The sequence below is a fragment of the Rattus norvegicus genome, chromosome 3 (assembly GCF_021556685.1).
Source record: "Rattus norvegicus strain SHRSP/BbbUtx chromosome 3, alternate assembly SHRSP_T2T, whole genome shotgun sequence".
NCBI lineage: Eukaryota > Metazoa > Chordata > Mammalia > Rodentia > Muridae > Rattus > Rattus norvegicus.
In genome coordinates, this window is record NC_141536.1 from 135,676,739 (window position 1) to 135,697,409 (window position 20,671).

Genomic DNA, 20,671 nt, shown 5'->3' on the forward strand with positions numbered 1-20,671 from the left:
GATGAATCAAGAACACATGTGCTTGATGCCCCACGAAGAACAACCTGGCTAAACTGGGGTCTGTTCATTCTCAAAAGGAGCCTGGTTGGTTTTCTGATATTTCTTTTCTTGAAAATACCACATGGCTTCCTTTGTCTCATGTGTCAATCTCTTGGAAAGAGGAAAGGGAATCAGGAAAGGCTTTGGAAGGGACAAAGTGAAAGGTCATAGATACAACTATTCTACATCCCAGTGGGTGGAGATAGCCCACAGGTGGCACACACCTCAAGTGCTTGAAGCCTATACATGCTAATACTGGGGATCTGGTATGTGGAGGGGAGTGTTCTCCTGGGTGGCATAATGGAGAATGATCCTTATCAATTAAATATCCCCATAAGGATGGGATTCTCCTAGATACAGACAAGATTGGAACCTCTATGCCAGATACCAGAACGCAAAGAGTAAGCTGAGGTGTGTCGGAGGAACGTTGCATACAGAGTGCAAAGGGGCGTGAAGGGGTCACAGTCCTTGTTCTCCAGTTAACTCTCCTAACTCAACAAGGTGAGTTAGGAGATCATTTGTCTCATTGCTGGGATCATTTGTCAAATATTATTTCACCAGTGGCTACATTTCATCATCCAGTTTCCCTTCCCATAACAGCTCTGAATTGCATCTGGTTTCAATCCGAAACTCTGAATCACACTGTCATGCCCTACCTTAATCTTGCATGGCAGGAGTGCCTGCCTAGTACAGAAGCACGAATGTGTTCTTCTAAGCCCTTTCGTTACAGCTCATTCTCCTTTCCAGTTCTTTCTAGAAAGTGAAAGTTAGAAAATGACCTGGAACTGGGAGAACATAACCGAGCTCTGAGACTTCCCCTGTAACACAAGTACCCAATCCTGGGTGCCTCCTTTTCATACATTCTTATCTCAAATTCATGCCTTTAAGATGAGACCCATAGTCCTCACTTTTCATGATAACTTCTAGACAAGGCTTATTTCTTTGGGGTGAAGGCAACTGTTGGTTTCCAAGTCGGTCCAATTCTTCATCATTTAGTGGTTGACCCACACACTTAATATATTTAAGCTAATTGCTCACACTTTATTGTGGAATTTTAAATAAAAAGCCCAACATTTCTTTATCTTATGGAAAATCACCGTTAGGCCTTGCTAGGACCCACTTATGACAACCAACAGCCTCATTGGTACTCTAAATGACCATGTGCATCCCTTAACCTCATTAAACAGCAAATCAAAAGCCCATATTCCTGCCAAGGTAGATTTGCTGCTGGAGTTGTCTGGAGTTCCTTTAGGGTTTGTGTTCATATCTCTTGGAATAGACTAGGCAGTGGAGAATCATAAATATAACTTCTAATTAATCTTGATGCCTTTTAGATGAAGTTCTTCCTTTTACTTTGGATGAGAAGCTCTGTTGTGTACCAGTTGACAAATGAATTCCAACAGATGTTATCAGAGTCCTCTCTCCAGGTGAAGAACCTTGACAGGTTTGAGCTCCAGATGGCTTGTCTATCTTCTGGCCAACCCCTGGCTCAGGAGGGACACATTGCACAGGCTGTTCATGTGGTTAGAAGAAACACATTGTGCTTCAGGAATGTCCCATTGGTCTTCAGGCAGGACAGAAAGGGTACTCAATTTGTTCAACACACAGGTCTTCTGAGGGCTGCTTTGCAAGATGCTGAGTATAGATGAGCCATCTAGAAATAAAGTGCAAAAGGAGAGAAGGCACATGGGTTTTCCAAGACCCCCCAGGACCTTTAGAAAGATCCAGTTATGTAATCAGTGCTCCTGAGACATCTCCTATGAACTGATCATATTTTTACTGCTTGAGCAACTTAACGCTTAGGTTATACTTATACTCCCACTCCCTAGACTTCTATGTCCTAAATATTCTATTTTGTGGGACAAGAAGTGACTCAGAAGTATTTGGAGTCCTTCCTAGGCCTATAGGCATGTGGTCAGTTTATAGAGTCAAATCTCCACACAGTTCTAAGGGTCAAACTGCCCTGTGATTCCGCATCCATGGTAGAGATCAGAGAAAGCCTTCCAGACACTTGCTTCTGGTAAAAGAGTAGCCTCCCTCCCAGGCAACAGCTGAGGCATAAGAGGCTGCTGATTCTGGCACAAAGTCCAAGTGATGCCTTGAAACATATGAAGAACACACCTCTGGGAAGGCTGTTTTGTTTGTTTGTTTGTTTCTGCTGGTGTGTTCATGATCTATAGCTTGGGGTACAGTGACAGTGGAGAGCAGAAACAGGATCACAGGCAGATGTGCCTGAGCTGGCCAAGATCTGGTGTTCACACCCATTCACGTGCAGCCATCCCCTTCCTTTTTCCCACGGGAATGACAGGGGTGGTATGCAGCAGAGTGAGATATTTGGCCTGTCCAGGTCTCAACATGCCATAGCTGTTGTAAACTTACTGAGAGCATCTTGCATGCTCTGCCTGCTCAGGATGAAACATGGTATTCACATCACACCAAGGCCGTTTCACAAGGTTCCCGAAGATGTGCAAAGCCAGAATACCTGAGGCTTCCAATGCTGCACCTGCATGATGATTCAGTGAGAATGTGAGGAGTTTCTTGCAGCTTTTGTTTTATAACAGGAGTGATTTGGGTGTGTTAGTAAGTCATCTCTGAACCCTAAGAAAAAGTTATAATCTTAAGGGATGACCAATTTGTAGGGGTGGTGTTGCCCATTACCCACTGCAAAATCAGCCAGTTCCTGAACTCAATAAAACAAATGTATTTCTACTCAACTCCAAGTTTCAAGTTGTAGAGACAAGTGTATTGCCCCATGGGAAAATACACAGTCAGGCCAAGAAACTATAACTCAATATGTCAAAAAAAAATTAAAGGCTGTAAGTGGCAGTATGAGTGCAATTCTGCTGTATGGAACTTACGATTGATTTCCCCTGTATTTCACAACCCAAGAATGAATGTGTGTGTGTGTGTGTGTGTGTACATGTGTATATGTATATGTATATGTATATGTATATATATGTATATTTGTACAGAGTAAGGTCTTTGTATATATTTTATTGTACAGATATACAGATATGGGGTTTCATTATGACACTTCTATACACGCATAACTTATCCTTCTTTTGCCCTTTCTTATCCCCCCTTTCATCTTCTATGACCACCCTGATGATCTCCGACTTCAATTGTTTTCCTGAAAAAGATGTGATTCACTCATTATGGCTGAAGAAAAACCCCGTTGTGTATGTCTGCCCCATTTCATCTTTCCTTCCTTTGGTGGGTATCAGGGCTCATTCTATCACCTGGTTATTATGAACAATACAGCAATGAATGTAGTGAAGCAGATTTTGTGATGCTGAAAGACGCAGGGGGAACAGGAGGCATTTGACTCAAAATTCCAAGCTCCAAAGATGTTCTTCCCCCAGTCAAGCCCCCTGTTCCCCAATGGTGTGCTTACCACTACTGTCCTCTCACCATCTCTTTCCAATATGTGCTCTCTGGTCTACGTCTTTAGTGTCCTAAGGCTCTTTCACATATGTTCCTGTTCCTCACAGGCCATGACAATCTACAGGTACTAGATCCTCAGACATGCCTTCTGAATTCTCTTGTTTGTGGATGCTTAGTGAGTGACACACCCCAGGTTTCTTCTCCCTTTTCTGATACTGGGCCTGTCTTGCTTATACTCCCAATCGTTCTATACATTTTCACTCACTCCCCAAAACTTCCAGATCCATGGCTTCCCCTATCACAGTCTTTTTTAGCTCCAAATCAGAGCTCCCAGCTGCCTGCTCTTCCTCCTCTGAGGTTTCATAGTCACAAAGGCTGAACCCACACTGGTGTTCTCCCAATCCCATCCTCTACCCAGTGACATAGTAAGGGTAGGAGATGCCCTATCCTCCCACCTCCCCCAGTTTTCCCAGGCTTGGCCTTTCACCCAAACTAAAAAGCAGTCATCACTCCACCATCATATCACTTCATCTCACTCCCTTGAACATGTGCCCAGCACAACTGTAGTGCCTGGTATATTCTGACTGCTCATACACATCCAAGGAACTCCGTCAGAGAAACCTGACTCTGCCTGTCATGGATACTGAAGGGACTCTGACCAGGTCAAGTGTGAAGAGCATGGCTCTGGCAGATCTTCCCTCTCTGACACGAAAACAAATATATTCCTATTGTGTATTCTTCTGGATGGCTTTGTGGGAGGCAGGGCCCTGGGGCTAAAGCCAGGCTTTCGTGAATGTTATGGTTCATATCTGAGAGGTCTCCAACAGACTGATGTTTTAAAGCTTGCTCTTCTTTGACTTGTGGCATTGTTTTGGGAGGTTGTGGAATTCTTTTACCCCTTACTGAGGCCTGGGAATTAGGTCACCAAGAGCAGGCCTTTGAAGAAGAGCTGGCTTCAACCTCTCTCTCTCTCTCTCTCTCTCTCTCTCTCTCTCTCTCTCTCTCTCTCTCTCTCTCTGTGTGTGTGTGTGTGTGTGTGTGTGTGTGTGTGTGTGTGTGTGTGTGTGTCTTCATCTCGGTTTCTTCCTCTCCTTTATCTGCTTAACGTGAATGGCCTTGGACACATTCCCTCTACCATGAACTGAGCTACTCCAACTTATCCCATCCCTACTGTGATGAATTTAAATGCCTGAAACTGTGAACCAGAATAAATCTTTCCTTCTCTAAGTTGTTTCTGTTGGGTATTTTTTTTGTCACAACACAAAAGCAACTAACAGACAGTCTTTTTAGCTCCAAATCAGAGCTCCCAGCTGCCTGTTCTTCCTCCTTTGAGGTTGCACAATCATCAAAGCCAAACCCATACTCCTGTTCTCTCAATCCCATCCTCTACCCAGTGACATACCAAGTGTAGTTCTCCACATGGCTCCAGGGACTGACACATAACTGGTGCAGCAAGGGAATGAAGAAAGAATGGACACACAGATACACGGACAAAGAAAACTCTGGAAATGTATAATCTGAGCCTTCTGATGGAAAAGTTACCACACCCAGAAAGTACAGCATGTTTATTATATATAGTTGGATAGGAAGGAGGCGCTGAACCAAGGCAGCAGGATTTATGGTATATGGATAAACAAGGAGGTATGTTTAACTAATGTCAGTAGAATCATCTCTGTAGCCCATAAACATCCAGGAAGAGAAAGTTACAGTGGACATTTTCTATACACAGTATTGACATTTGTATTCTGACCAGAAGAAGGCTTTGCCATTCCTTTGAACCTCAATCCTGAAGAAGGCTTTGCCACTCTCATAGGACTGAGGCACTGGTCTTTGACATGACCATGCCCATGTCAACAACACACCTTCACTCTCTACACTGAGCAAGGCAGAAGGTCACAGGAACTCATTATCCCATTTCATTCTTTCTACCAACCTGCACAGTAGGCGCTCACACTCTGGTGTGCCGAGATGGGTATTGACAGTTTTTTCTACCTAGACAGGTCTTCTAATGCCATTCCCAAAGGGTTGCTGACGATGAAAATGGGGTTACTCCAGGGAGGGACCAGGAGTACCAGGGAAACTAAAGGTGATAATGGAGGAGCCAGGAGTAGTTAAGTGCCAGAAGTAATGATTGATGATGGACTCATAAGAGATAGGAGAGCCAGAGGTGATGAAAAAGCCAGAGTTGGTGATGGAGCCATGAATAATGGAGGACACAGCAGTGATAAAGGAGCCAGAGGTGATGATGGAGCTGTGACTGACAGAGGTCCAGGGAGTAAAGATAGAGCTATGAGTGATGGAGGATCCAGGGTGCTGAGAGAGCCAGGAAGTGGGTCATTGAGCCATGAGTATAAAGGAGCTAAGAGTGTTAGAGAGATCAGACGATGAAGATGGAGCATGAATGACAGCTGAGCCAGGGTGAGGAAGGAGCCATGGGTGGTGACACTGGAGCCATGTGTGATGTAAATGTGTGATGTGTGATTCATAAAACATGGAACAGCCAGGAGTGATGGGAAAGATAAGATTCTAAGTTAGACCTGAGAATAGGAGAATAGGAACACGGATGAGAATTTACCGAGGGTGTCTTACTATGCATTTTTTTTAACCTGAGAAGTCACTTGCCACAGAGCCTGTCAAAGAAAGGAATCTCTACCAGAAGTCTTTTACTCTCTGGGGTCAGATTCTTGTTTATTAATTCTGTGTTCACATAAAATGCTGCATGCCTTAGCAGCTTTATTTTTCATAACCCAAACTAGAATCCACCCAATTTCCATAAACAAATAAATAGTAAAATAAGCTATGGCCCACTCATGGTATGAGTGGAATCCCACTCATGGAATACTATTCAGTAACACTATAGGATGAGCCGTTAACACATGTATCAAAGTGGCAGAATCTCCAGGGAGCCCTGCTGGTGAAACAGTCCCAAAGGTCATGTGTGGTGTGGGTTCATTGACAAAATGATCTTGAGATTATGGAATTATAGCAAAGGGAACACATCAAAAGTGGCCAAGGAGTGTCAGAGGGGTGTGAGGAAAGAGAGCAACTGGTGAGGCTTGATATCATTGGGAGATGCTTGGGGGATGGATTACATTCATTGATGTGGGAAGACCCATCTTAATTGTGGGTAGGACCATTGCCTCGGTAGGAGATATGGGTCTGTATAATATAAGAAGTGAAGCTGAGCACTAGTATACATGTGTTCATTTGCTTTTGGCCTCCTGTTTGTGGTTGTGATGTAATCAGCTGCTTCAGCCTTGGCTTTTCCACTGTGATGGACTGAATTCTGGAACTGTACATCAGAATGAACTCACCTTTTAGTTTGTCTTTGTCAAAGTATTGTATAGCAACCATAAGAACAGTAACTAAAACAAGTGGTGGCCAGCCATGTGCATAGCTATCATCACAGGTAGCTCCATGAAACATTGAGGGAAATTGGGCAAAATCATCTGTGCCACTGAGAGAAAATGCTTATTTAGCACAATGGCTGTTGTTCAATGGACATTATATCTCAAAAGCTCTGCTCAAACGGGATCACACTGAAGAAACAACTTAACTATCATTATAGCACCAGGGATGGAAATATTTTCTATAATAGGCACACAATAAACATCTTCTTCTTGATGGCCTTTCAGTCCTTATGGAACTGTTTTTTCCCTATAACTTAAAAGTACCCATAGATAATATGTAAAGAAATACTCATGGCCAAGTTCCAATAAAACTTTATTTATACACACGGGCCCTAGTCTAGATTTAGACCATAGACTCTGGTTTGCAACTCTTTGTCCTTTCTTATTGCAGTCTGTCTAGCACATCTGTTTTTCTATGACCCATGGGGCATGAATAATAACCATTGACAGGTTAGGGGGTACACCTGTTTAGGTGAGGACCACCCAGTACCCCAGGATCTGGAAAACCAGCTTAGACATATCATATTGGTCCTTTTCAGAATCCTTAGAACCAGGTTTTAGAAAAGCTAAGGCAAATGTGGAGTGTTGAGCTGATCTCAGTGTGAAGGATACCTAGACTTCTTCCTTCTTATGCCCCTGAGGTAAGCAGTTCCCAAGGGCGTCTGCATATTCCTGAGTGTGAATCTGAAAGGAAAAAAAAATCCATAGAATATGAAAGCAGATTTCCTGGCTCTTGCTTGCCCACAGCATGTGACTGGAGTGTTCACCTCTCCCTCAAGGCTGGAAAGTCAGGGGCTGATGAAAGCTCTCCCCTTCAGAGGCACTCCACAAAGCAAGGGAACTTCAGTTCTGCAGAGAACACTTGTCTACCTTCAAGGCTTTTAGTCAAAGTGATTGGGCACGGTCTTGCCATGGCGTCAAACCCAGCCATTGTTTACAAACTTCATTCCTTTCAGAGTCCTCTGCTCACCCTATATCTATATCTGGTAGAAAGCCCCTGGAGAGACAAACAGTGGGTCTTGCAAAGCATATTGAGGACCAGGTTCCTTAGCTGCAGCAGACAAAGACATGGGAAATGACTCAAATGCCAGGAAGGAAGTTGAAAAAAAAAAGGAGTTCATTTAAAATAAGAACAAAAATATAATGAAAAGCAGACTAACATAACCAGGAAAGTGTGTGACATCAGCACCAGGGATTTTCCTATTAGTGATGCCAACCCCCACTCAGAGGAGAAGAAAGAAAATGGGTCACTACCACCCGTTAACCACTCATATTACCTGCCTACAAGGCCAAGACTTTATGGAGCCCTTGTGCCTGATAAATTTACACTAAGTTCACTTAAGTAACTACCTGCCAGAACAGTTGTCATGGTCACAACGCCTGCTGTCAAAGGAAAATGGTATTCCTCTGTTGTCTGTGCCAGCATCTTTGATGATCATATCAATGGGTCGGTCACAGGCTTTACTTTTGTGTCTTGTACCTTTATGTACCAAGTCTATGAAATCTGGCCACATCACTGGGTGTGGCTGGCTGTGGCCTACCTCCTCTCCTTGTTGAGTATTCTACTCTGTGAATAAAACATACTTTATTGTGATGGGGTCTAGACAGTGGATATTATGGCATCCTGTTTAGTGACAATGGAGTCCTCTAGCTTTCTAAACCCACTGTCCCAATTGCATTTCCTGAACTACATTGCAAGAGGCAGGGAATATTGGTCAGTAAGCACCATACCTCTGCTCCTTCCAGCCAGGGAATATCCTACAGAGGGGTCCAAGTGTAGTGTTAGAGCCCCAGACACTCTGCCCATTAGGAATGATTATTGTGCCAGCAGAAGGTAGGCAGGAAGGCAAGAGCTGTTCCTTTTGGCTTCATTGTTCTTCTATAGAGAACTAGCTGCGCATCCAGAGCCACTGTGTCTTTAAAACTCCCCTGAGACCTCCTCCTTCTTCTCCTTTCAACTCATATTCACCAGCAGCAGGAAAATTTCTCTGAGATATGGAGATTTGGGATAAAATAGCTATATCCTCAAGGAGTAGATGGATGGTTTAAAATCATGGAGCCAGTTTTAGATAAGTGTAACAAGAAGAGACTCCAGACCTTACACGGGTTCCTAGGGTCACTCAGATAAAAGCAATGTTATAAGAACTTTGAAATATACCTGATTTAGAGTGAGAGATACAGTCCTAGGTCCTATCTTTGAAGGAGAAATGGGGATGGAGGGTGTAAAACCCCATAGATTCTATTCTGTTCTCTTCATTCACACACTAAGCCAGTTTGCCTCCCAGACAGCAGTGCATTGGAGTGCTTGGTAATAGGGACCCAGGTGTGCTAAAACCACGCAGACAGGAAAAATGACTTTGTGTCCTATTCTAGCCAGCCTCCAGCTCCCAGCACAGATGACTGTTTTGCTAGCATGGAGTGTTCCTCCAGAGAAAGCCTGAATGGGTTTCTTGTCTTCAAGGATAAAGCACCTTGAAGGGTGTCTCCAGACACATGGCCTTCATGCACTGAGCTCCAGCTGGGGTCCCCCTCACAGTCCCCACAGCCCCCATAGTCGATAATTATTATGGAGCAAAGATCTCTGGCTCCTGGCTGTGGCAGCTGCTAAAGAACCAGATATTTTATAAACATTCTTTAAAAGGTTACCTAGCTTTACAGAGTGCCTATTGACATGCACTTGACTTGAAACCTAGGCAGTTCAGTGGATACAAATGCAAGAACCCCTTCTCCCAGAGTTCAGGCTCACTCCTTGTGGGGAATAGTTTCTGCTAAGTCTTCCCACAAGTTTCTCTTCCAATACAAACATGTCCATATATGTGCAATCCTGCACTGGCCTACTCTGTCACTTGGAAATGTCTTAGAGGGTGTCTTATCAGCCCCTACAGCAGGGCATTTTTCCCCCTAAGCCTTTATGGTGACCTCTCTTGTCCTTTGCATTTTTTGGCCATCCCCTGGAACTGCTTTCTTTAGAGGAGTCTGGGTGAAGTGTTTATTTTCCTTTGGGATTTGGGTAATTTTCTTGTGGAAATATGATGCGTGTTTGTAAAGGCAACTGCCTGTGAGATGTGCTTGCATGCTCCCTACTGTGAACTCTTTATTCTTGGTTTGTCATTTATCTTTTGACTTCATTTATGGTATGTTTTTATTTCCAGAGCATTCTAATTTTTATCTAATTAAATGAATTACCCATGTGCCTTTTGGCTTCACATTTGTGTTTTGTATAGAAAAAAAATTTGTTCTCAGACACACACACACACACACACACACACACACACACACACACACACACATATTAAAAAGAAGAAAAGAGAGAATAATATGGCTGCAATATTATTTTTTCTTAAAGTTTGCTATTACTGTATTACAAAATCTACTTTGAATGATGAGAGTACATTATTGATGTAACTTAATTTTATTCTTGATGATTATTTAGTCACCTAATTAAAGAACTAATGATTCCTGCTCTATTGGTTTTAAATACTGTCTTTATTATAACCTAAATTCTTGTATCTTAGGTCTGTTGTTTAGGTTTTCTTTTATCCATCTGTCTGACTTTTGCACAACATACCAAATTAGTTAGACTTCTTTAAGTGAGTTACTATAATCCAATGTATCTGCATAGACTCTTCTTCTAATGTCTAATTTTTTCAAACCTTGTTTTTCCTTTATGGTTTTCCCATTAAAAATTTCCCTACCTAAAAATTAACTTATCTACAGAAGTTCAACATTCAGTGGGGGGTCATATCTTCCCCAAACATAGCAAATAGCTCAAGGTGTGAGGTTCCCAACCTCACAGCTCAGCTGTGTGGTGCTCCAATCACAACAGGCTGAGAGCAGGACGAGAGAGGATTGGTTGGATTGCCCACGACTAATCCAGGGAGAGACATGTTCTAATGGTTCTAACCTCTGTGGGTGATGTTTTTTACTGAGTGTGAATCACTTTCCCACGTCTGCAAAGTCAAAAATGTCCAGTGAGCCACCCTAGTTCAGGACCTGTGCATTTGAATCCTAACAAGGTTTCTTTAGATAACCATAAATACATGCATTGTTTGTAAAAATATTCAAATGCTACCGTGCTGAATTTTCAAGCCCAGATCAACACAGTTCCATGTATTCATAGTCTTTATTCCTTAGTCTCTATGGCGTTTTAAGATTTCTGTCATAAAGAACACATACTCGTTTTCTGTTGTTGTTACTTTGACTCTTAAAAGTCAAAATTTTTATTTTCAACTGTGTATTTGAATGTGTGACAATGTACACATGAGTACAGGTGCCGAAGGACTTCAGAAAAGGACACTGGATCCTCTGGAGCCGGAGATACAGGTGATTATGAGTCACCTGACATGGGTGCTGGGAACCAAATTTAGGTCCTCTACGAAATCAGTCTCTTTACTGCTAAGCTATGTCTCTAGACCTTTATGGATCAAAGTTAGTAGTAATTTTGCAAGCTGGCTTTGTAATCAAGGACCTTGTTCTGCAGCCCATGATGTCTTGTGTGCTATTCAGACCACTGACACTTGCTCTGCTTTTTATCCTTACGTTCCACATTTCTCCTCCAGTTAAACACATAAGTCGCACTTAGAAATGGTATAAAACGGGGTTGGGGATTTAGCTCAGTGGTAGAGCGCTTGCCTAGGAAGTGCAAGGCCCTGGGTTCGGTCCCCAGCTCCGAAAAAAAAGAACCAAAAAAAAAAAAAAAAAGAAATGGTATAAAACAGTGGTTCTCAATGACCCTTTAATACCCCTGTTGTTAGGCTTGTAGTTTCTGTGGTGGTTTAAATAAAAATGCCCCCCTAGGTCTATAGGGAGTGGCACACCAGGCAATGTGACCTTGTTAGAGAAGGTGTAGCCTTGTTGGAGAAGGTGTAGCCTTGTTGGAGAAGGTGTAGCCTTGTTGGAGAAAGTGTGTTTCGTTTCACTTCCTGCTGCCTGCCAATCTGGATGTAGAGCTCTTGGGTCCTTCTGTAGTATCATGTCTGCCTGCCTGCCAAGGAGCTTCCCACCGTGACGGTAATAAACTAAACCTCTGAAACTCTAAGCCCGCCCCAATTAAATGATTTTCTTTATAAGCGTTACTGTGGTCATAGTGTCTTTACACAGCAATGAAACCCTGGCTAAGACAGTTCCTCGTGTCATGGTGACCCCAACCATAAAATTATTTCATTGTTATTTCATAACCATAATTTTGCTCCTGTTATGAATTGTAGTGTAAATATTTTTACAGATATAGGTTTGCCAAAGGGGTTGTGACCCACAGACTGAGAACTGCTGGCATGTGACATGGCATTCATTTGCACCCTTACTTCAGGCTTTTATGGGAATGTTCCTAGTGTTGCTGTTAGGCTTGTATTTTCTCCCATAGTCGTCTCATCATACTGGGGAAGGAAATATACTTCTTCCAAGGCAACTATTGGCTTGTTTGATTGTTTGCTTCTTGGCTTGTTTATTTTTGAGATGGGTTCTTACCAGGTCACTGGGCTGGCCTCAAACTCCTGGTATTTTCCTGCCTCAGTTTCCAAAGGTGTTGGGATGTATATGCCGCTCACTACATCCAGTTGAATTTTAAAATTAGAAATTAGTTAAGTTTTATGAAATACCTTGCCTAACTCTATGGAAACCACAGTGTCTCTCATTCCCTTTGATTACTAGTCACTGCTGGTAATCAGAGTGTCCCAAGTCATGTTGTCCTCAGTCAGTTACCATGAGTGGGACAGTAAATGATTTACCCCACCCCCTTCAGGACATTCACCTCACTCAAAGAGCCCTGGAGGTAGGGACAATCTAAGTCACAAAGTCAGTCACACGTTCGAGACAGATCCTCATTCAGACACTGCCAAAAAATGCCACAAATCTCTTGCTTTTAATCTGAATAATGACAGAGAGGTGATCCTTCCAGCTTAAAGTTGTGAAAAGATCCCGGAACTAAGAGAACAGATCTGGTTTGAGGGAGAAGCCTCAGATTCTCCATGTTCCGAGGTGAAGTGGGCTCACAGGGATAGGTACAGTGATGAGAGCTAGTCAACAGACCTGTGGCAATTAGCTTGTTGTGTAAACAACATAGAGATCACTAAATTATTAGTTATTGTTATAGTCTTCCCTTGAATTCTCTGTGTTTGAAAATTTCCACAATAAAAATTTTTTATTGAAAAGGAAAGTGGCTGAAAAAGTCATACCCTAAATGTCTAGATTCTTAGGACTAATCTCTTTAAATCCCATGAAAACTTATATAAACATAAAAAGTAGTGGCAAAATCAAATTTGCTGTAAGGAACAAGCTTATATATCCAAGTGGGCTGGGGCACATTTATAACCTGATACACGGAGACTTCGTGTGGATTGAAGCAACGATCATAAAATAGATTCTCACTCCTCTGACTGGGGGCTCTTCCTTCACCACTGTGACATTTACTGCAGCCCATGGAATAGCAGCAAAACTGTAAAATCTCACTTCAGGGACGAAGGAGTTTCTGTTGAAGCAAAGAAGTGTTTTGGAAAAGTTGTTTGGCCATATGAGTGCTGATTCTTATGCTTGATGCCTTGTCAGCTCCCAGTGGGCAGAAACTGTCATAAACAGGAATGAGCTGCTGTGAGGTAAAGTCATGGTGCTTGGATTGAGCAAGAAAAATAAAAAACAATAAAGAAGCTCTATATGGGTTTGCTCAACAGCCACTGAGGGAAGGGGGCTGACCTTGCTGGCCAGTGATTGACATCAGCAATGGCCCTGGGATAGTTTGACTGACACTTTGCTCTTTTAGTTTTCTGACCCAGCTACTCTTTTTCCCTCTGATGTTCACCAGGCCTGCTGATGTTCTCCACCATGTGACTAGACCCCCAGCATGTTCACGTCCAGCCTTGTTTTTCTCTCCCTGGGAAACTGGTGAGGCCCCACTCAGCAGGGTGTGGAAGGTCTTATGATGAGAAGCAGAGCTTCAACCCAGAATAGCAGTAAGAACAGCAATGACTAATCTGATTATCAACTTATCATGTTTTCAAACAATCTTAACAATCATGGAGGGGGTTCCAGTGGTTAGGTCAATCCTATTCAAAAAATGAGGTACTGACGTATGTAGAAACTACCTTGGGTCAAGGTCATGGTCTGGTGTGATTTGAATTCCAAACCTTTGACTCTGCTCCAGTGCTTGATTTGTGACTCTTGAAACAGGTCTAGCCACGTAGGACAGACATTCAGAGGCTGAGGATGAAACCAAAGTGTTCTGCATATTGCTGGGTTCCAAGCAAGTGCATCATGGCAAGGTCGGCTCTAATGCCCAAGTTCTTTTACAGTAAAATATATATGAGTTTCTTGAAGGAAAGCTTCCTACCCAAGTACCAGCATTATGAGGCTCAGTAAGGACCTAGCTGTTTACTAAGTACAAATCCTGGAGTGGGGAGAGAAGAGTAGGCCAGAGGATATTCACACACACCCCCAAAACCACACGCTTAGAAGACATGATACTGGAGATTGAAATTCTCATTCCTAAAGCTCAAAGTCTCTACAATTAAAAATCTATAAAGTCTAAAATCTCCAAAACCACAATTCTAAAACATTGAAATCCCACATACTGAAACTCCAAAGTCTGAAATCCAACAAACCGCAAGTCCTATGGGGGGGAAATCCTGAAACCCATATGACGACAGCAAAATCTCTCATTCAGAAATGCATCACACTATCTACACGCATGCATCCCTTCCAGCTGCTGAGATCCCAAGAGCATGTAAAAAAACTAAAAGCATCTGCCTGGAGAAGCCAGGGAAGCCAGTGACTGGTTGGAAATGGTCCTGTGCTTACTAGGGCAGGATGCTGCTTACAACACACTTCCGGTATGCATCACCAAGACCGTGTCCAAGACTTCACCAAGACTGTGGCAGGTATGAGGACATATGAGAGGGGAGGAAAGGATGGAGTTCCATGCGACACAGAAGACAGGGACATTTGATAGTGGGTGCAGAGCCTGTAAAAAACCGATAGCATCTCCACTGTTTCCCAGGGTATTGCTTTCCCAGCTGTCTCTTTATTCTTCTGTTTTCCATGGAAATTGAGACTTTGGGAATTTTACATTTGGAGGTTACAACATCTTGGATTTGTAATCTACTGATGTTGTGATTTACCAAACATTAGATTTTAGGGGATTTTGATCTTTTCATATCAATGGTTATAATTATGGCACTCAGGACTGTATACTTCTGGAGTGTGACTCAAACCAGAGTAGCCCATCCTATAATATTCCCATGATTCCGGTACTACAGACTCAACAGAACCCAACAGCACATATTATTATAAAAATCAAATAAGATGATTAAGAACTCATAAATGCAAAACTTTGTTTTTTCATATTTACTTAGGAGTTTACATAGTGTATTTTATAACAATGACTTTATTATTGCTGCTGTTGTTGTTGTTTCTGTAATAATGACTGAGAATTTTTCTGCCAACTGTGGGCAACATGTGCAGCCCAGCATGACAATGAACACATGGGCTCCGGCCGTAGGACCCTAATGGGGCACCAAGGGGTTCCTATGACACAGTAAGAGATAGGGTTCAGCCAGTTTGGGGATGACTGACAATGGGAAGACATACATGCAAGAAGACAAATATAGTCAGAAAACAAGGCCCCTGAGGATGCTAAACAGCTTCAGTTCAGCTAGCAGGCTACAGGTTAAGCCCTAATATGGAAGCCCAGGGTTTTCTTCTGCACAACCAAGAGAGGATTTCAGGAAATGTGTCAGATCACTCCTTTTATTAGATTCAAGGTCCAGGAAATAGTGTCATCCTTACTGGGCAGCTGTTGATTTCATTACACAAAGGAGTCTCCTGGCTAATCAGTGAGAACAAGCTCCTCCTTGTTGGGCACTCAAGGTCCGTGAGTCAGTGCTAGTTGCCTAGGTGACATGGTGCTTTGCTCCAAGCTGGTGTGTAGGGTTTGGCATTAGTTATCTCAGAACTATGTTCTTGCCTTCTACAATATTTTTTGTGCTGTCAAATACTATATGCCAAAATCCCACTTTCAGAAATGCAGTTATGATGGGGCTCGACAATGCTAAGGTTTAGAGAAGACTGCTCATTTAAAAGCTTTATAGATGGCTGGATATATGTCTCAGTTGTAGAACATTTTGTGTAATGTGGACATGTACAAGTGCCCAGTGTCCTGGCCTCAACACTTCAGAAAAGAGAAATGTGGTGAAGAAGAGAATAATCATGCTTCTGCCTCAGCCTTGGCTTTCAAATTTTATATAGTTAAGGGATGGAGGGGCAGCGCATGGTTAAGAGCATATAAGTTCATTCAGAGGGCCTGGGTGCACTTCCTGGCACTCGCATGGCAGCTCACAAACATCTGAACCTCCAGTTGAGGGGGATCCAATGCCCTCTTATAACCTCCAAGGGCACCAGACATGCACGTAGAGCACACATACATATGCAGGCAAAACTATTATATAATAAAACCTTTTTAAAAAAACTATATATATATACTGAAGATTTTAATAATTTACTAATGTCATAAGGATAAAAAAGACAGGAAGTAAACAAGTCTTTAGATTACTGCATTGAGATCTATTAACCCAGCCTCACATACAGCATCTGTTTTGGACCCAGGACAAGTTCCTTGACTCTGCCAGGACTTCAGTATTGTTACACTGATTTATCGATATCTGTATCACTTCAAAACCTTTTAGGGTTACAAAGCACAAGACACTACTGGGGGACGTAACTTCATGGTGACAATAGTCTGGTGATTTGGAGAGACTTTCATCTCCCTGAGGCTACAGGTAAACAATCTGTAGACAGCCAAGTTCAGGTTGGATATTGAGGGCCACAATGACTTGCAGTGGGTGCTTGGAGTTATTAATTAGAAGAGCTCTTTCAAATCCATGGAAGCATGGAAATCCCCCTATTTCTCCCAGATGTCAAGGAATGTGGGCTTCCTGCCCTCCAGCTGTTCAGTGAGTATTAAGGAATTAACACAAACCCACATCCACCCAGGGGTCCTGATGCTGTGTAGCTCCCGTGCACTGTGAGGGATTTAAACTGTTGTTTTCTCAACTTAGTTTAAAGAAAAGTGCCTGAAGTGTTTTGGATAACTCTTTAATTTAAGGCTTTAATTCAGGGCCTTTGGGGTTGGGGACAAGTGAAGTGGACAGGGAACTTCTGCTATAAGAAAATGTTCCTCAGTAATCCCTGACACCCAAGACGGAACCTCGAGTATTTCTGATTTGTTTCCAGAGTAGGCTGCAGTCCTGTTTGCTCAGCATTCCAGGGCCAGACTCCCAAGCCAGGGGTCGTTGGTGGGAAGAGAAGGTTTAGAGACTCCAGACCAGGCACTGATCGATCTTTTATATTAGAGGTCATAATGGAGTCGAGCCTTGTTTACCTGTGTTTCAGGTGTGATTGTAATACCTCTGGCTTTCATTAGTCCTCAACAGTCAACATAAAGAACACCATGCTACTTTGACACATCCAGGAGAAGGTGCCAGCTGAAGTTATGTGACAGGAAGTACAAGCTGGTAGATGCATTACTTTGAGAACACTTTGGGGTAGAACAGTGTGCTGGAGATTTAACCCAGGGCCTTGTCCATACTAAGCACATTCTCCAACCCTGTGCTGCACCACAGCCCCTGCTGTGTTACTTTCCAAGTGAAAAGTGAGACTGAGTTTTTAATATTTAATTTCTACTGAAGCTATGTATGAAAGCATGTGTTAGACAGTGCAACATCATCAGATGCCCTCCAAACAGAGATTCAAATTAATACAACATGTTAATCTAGCATGAAGAGTCACATCAGCCCTTTTGTGAACAGCATTTTCATTGCTCCAGACATACTTTGTTCCCAATGACCCTTTATTTCATAAGAGCAAAGAAATCCGATCAAGAAAGGTTAAATGACTTGACCTAGTTAAAGGAACCATCTAGTCAGCTGCAGAAGTCAAACTAGAGTATGACTCTCATTCTCTCTCTCTCTCTCTCTCTCTCTCTCTCTCTCTCTCTCTCTCTCTGTGTGTGTGTGTGTGTGTGTATGTGTGTGTGTGTGTGTGTGTGTGTCCATCTGTATGTGCACATTTCCACCACTGCTTTTCTCCAGATGACTACTCTAGAGGGAATGCATCCTAAAAGAATTATCTTAATTATAAACCAGTGTTTTTCATTAATAGTGTGGAACTATGGAAATAAAAAAAGAGTATTGTAGGGATCCAACAATAATAATATATACAGTTAACTCTCATGCAACCACAGAGTGATGAATTGTGCATAATTGTGTTATCAGAAGGTTTATGTACATCCTGGGGAATGTTTATCTTTCAGTATTGAAGCAGAGGAACCCGAGTGGTGAGAGTCTCTGGAGTCACCTTAGCTCTGTCAACACTGGGAGGAAAGCGCTGACCTGGTAGTTGAAGAGGGGGAAGGAAGTGGGGCATATGCACAACTATTTGATCCTCGGCAAGTGTCTGTTCTTCCCAGCTTTCCATAATTATACATGTGCATATTCCAGACTGAAAGAAACACAGCTCCCCCTGAAAAGATAAGTCCCCCCCATAGTGTTTTGTACTTTGTAACCCTAAAAGGTTTTGAAATGATACAGATATCACTAAATCAAGGTAATGAGACTGAAGTCTTGCTAGAGTTAATGAACTTGTTCTGGTCAAAACCAGATGCTGTAGGCAAGGCTGTGTCATTAGATCTCAATGCAATAACGAAAAAGTTGTTCACTTCCTGTTATTTTTTATTCTTATAACGTTAGTGAATTGTTAAGACTTTCAGTATATACAATTGTTTTTAAAAAGATTCTATGTGTATTAAATTTTGCTTGCATATCTGTAGATGTTCTTCTTGCATCTCTGGTGCTCTCAGAGGTTATAAGAGGGCATTGGATACCCTGAAAGTGGAAGAGAACCCAATTTGCAATAGATTATGCCAGCCACCTTGTCACCTGGACTACTTTCAGAACTATACCCATGTCAAAGCTCCATATTGACCCGCTGGTGCATCAAGGGACATCAAAGAATAAAAGGAGGACTCTTTCTTATAAAGTAGAAGCTTTTGCTCTACAAGTACCAGATATTTTCCCAAACAGAAAGTTCTATTAACAAGTTTTCTTTAGAATGCTCTCTCTGATATGCCTACCATGAGTGACTATGGCTATAAGCAGCTTGTGGGGACATGTTCTCAGGCAAGCATCGCTTGAATACCTCTAGAGTAAATGGAGCAGCCTGATGTCTCTAACCTTGAATATCTTTCCTCTTGCTTTCCTAAGGTATCATGACATTTCACAAGCCTCTGGTTTTCTGCTGAGTGGCATCAACTTTCTGAAATAGACTCACTTAGAGGCAAGCTGTTGTGTGCACTGACCCTTCAGTGGGCTCTGGGGCTTCTCCCTTGCATTCTTCCTTAGCCTGAGACCAGTTCAGACCCTGTGGCCACCTGGTGTGTATGAATCTGCTGCTGGGGTCTGGGGCCAACCCCCCTGGAAAGCTGTTTTGTCAAACAGCAGTTTGTACTATGCCTGTTCATAACCTTAAGGGAGTGGATCCCTCAAGGTAGTAGCGTTAGATATTTATGATCAATCACAGCACGTTCTTGTGATATGCTCAGCTGGATAAAGAAGGCAGCTGAAGTCCTCCACTCCATGTAAGCTAGCAACACTGCCCACTGTGATCTGTCCTCCCACTGAGGACCCTGGTGAAGGCAGGAGAATTGAAGCCAACTTTGAAAAGTCAGGGAAGTTGTTTGAAACAAGCTTGACCCATTGGCTCTGAAATATCACTCTGGGAAAACTCATCAGCTCTGCTTTCTAGACAACACATCCCAGATGAATGCCAGCAGCTGGGACTACTCCAGACTCAGGACCCTTATTAACTGTCAGCTTTTCCCGAGGCACCCACGTTCTGTTAGGTGAGACTCTGATGAGGTTCCAAGTGAAAAGGGAGACAGAGGCAAGGAGGTGTTGTGATTCACTGTAGCCATAGACTTGGTGGCTGAGTCTGTCTGATCACCATGGTGAGGGGCAGGTACTGTTCTATTCTGAGGAAGTGGGAGATGGGTTGGCTTTGAAGGGGGAGCTGGGCCTTTCCACATTAGGAGGGAGGAAATATAAATAGAAAGTATAAATACAGGCTGGCCCCTTAAAGAGGAGGGTTTGTTATTGTCTGAACAGGAAATATTCCCTACTTGCTCTTACATTTGGGGCTTAATACCCAGGTGGTAGTACTATTCTGGGATGTACTGGAAACTTTAGGAAGCAGGTCATCTCACTAGTGCAAAGCATCTTTTGTCATTCATAAACAGTGAAAATGCAAAACAAAGAACTATTTCAGGATAAGTTTCTTCATGATTTGTTACCAGTAATGCCTAATTTGTGTAAAAAGTTCGAAGGCAAGGGTCTGCAGGGATAAAAAAAATAAGAAGCACAATCCTAGAGGTACAAAGGAAGGGACATAGACTGGATTGTGACAGAGGGTGATGAGGTGAAAGAAGAGCTCAGGGGACCGGAAATACTGCTTGCTAGGCTGTTTTAGAAAGTACTTCAGCCATAGCCTTGCTCTGTGTTTACAGAGCGAAATGCTACTCAGAACCTCTTGTGCTTTTTCCATACTGGGCCCCTCAGGGCTTCTTCTTTTCAAAAACCCCATTTATTTATAATCCTAGATTTTTCTTAATGTGCAAGCACCCAGCTGGTCCATCATCTCTGACTGTGAACTCAGTCCAAATGGCAGACTGTACTGTCCTCATCTTGAAGTCTACCTAGGTCCATAGAAGTATGAGAACACGTTACAGGTTTAGTCATGCAGAAAGAAGAGTAGGTATGCCTTGAGGACCAGGGGTGCACTGAAATTCTTTCCAGCTACAC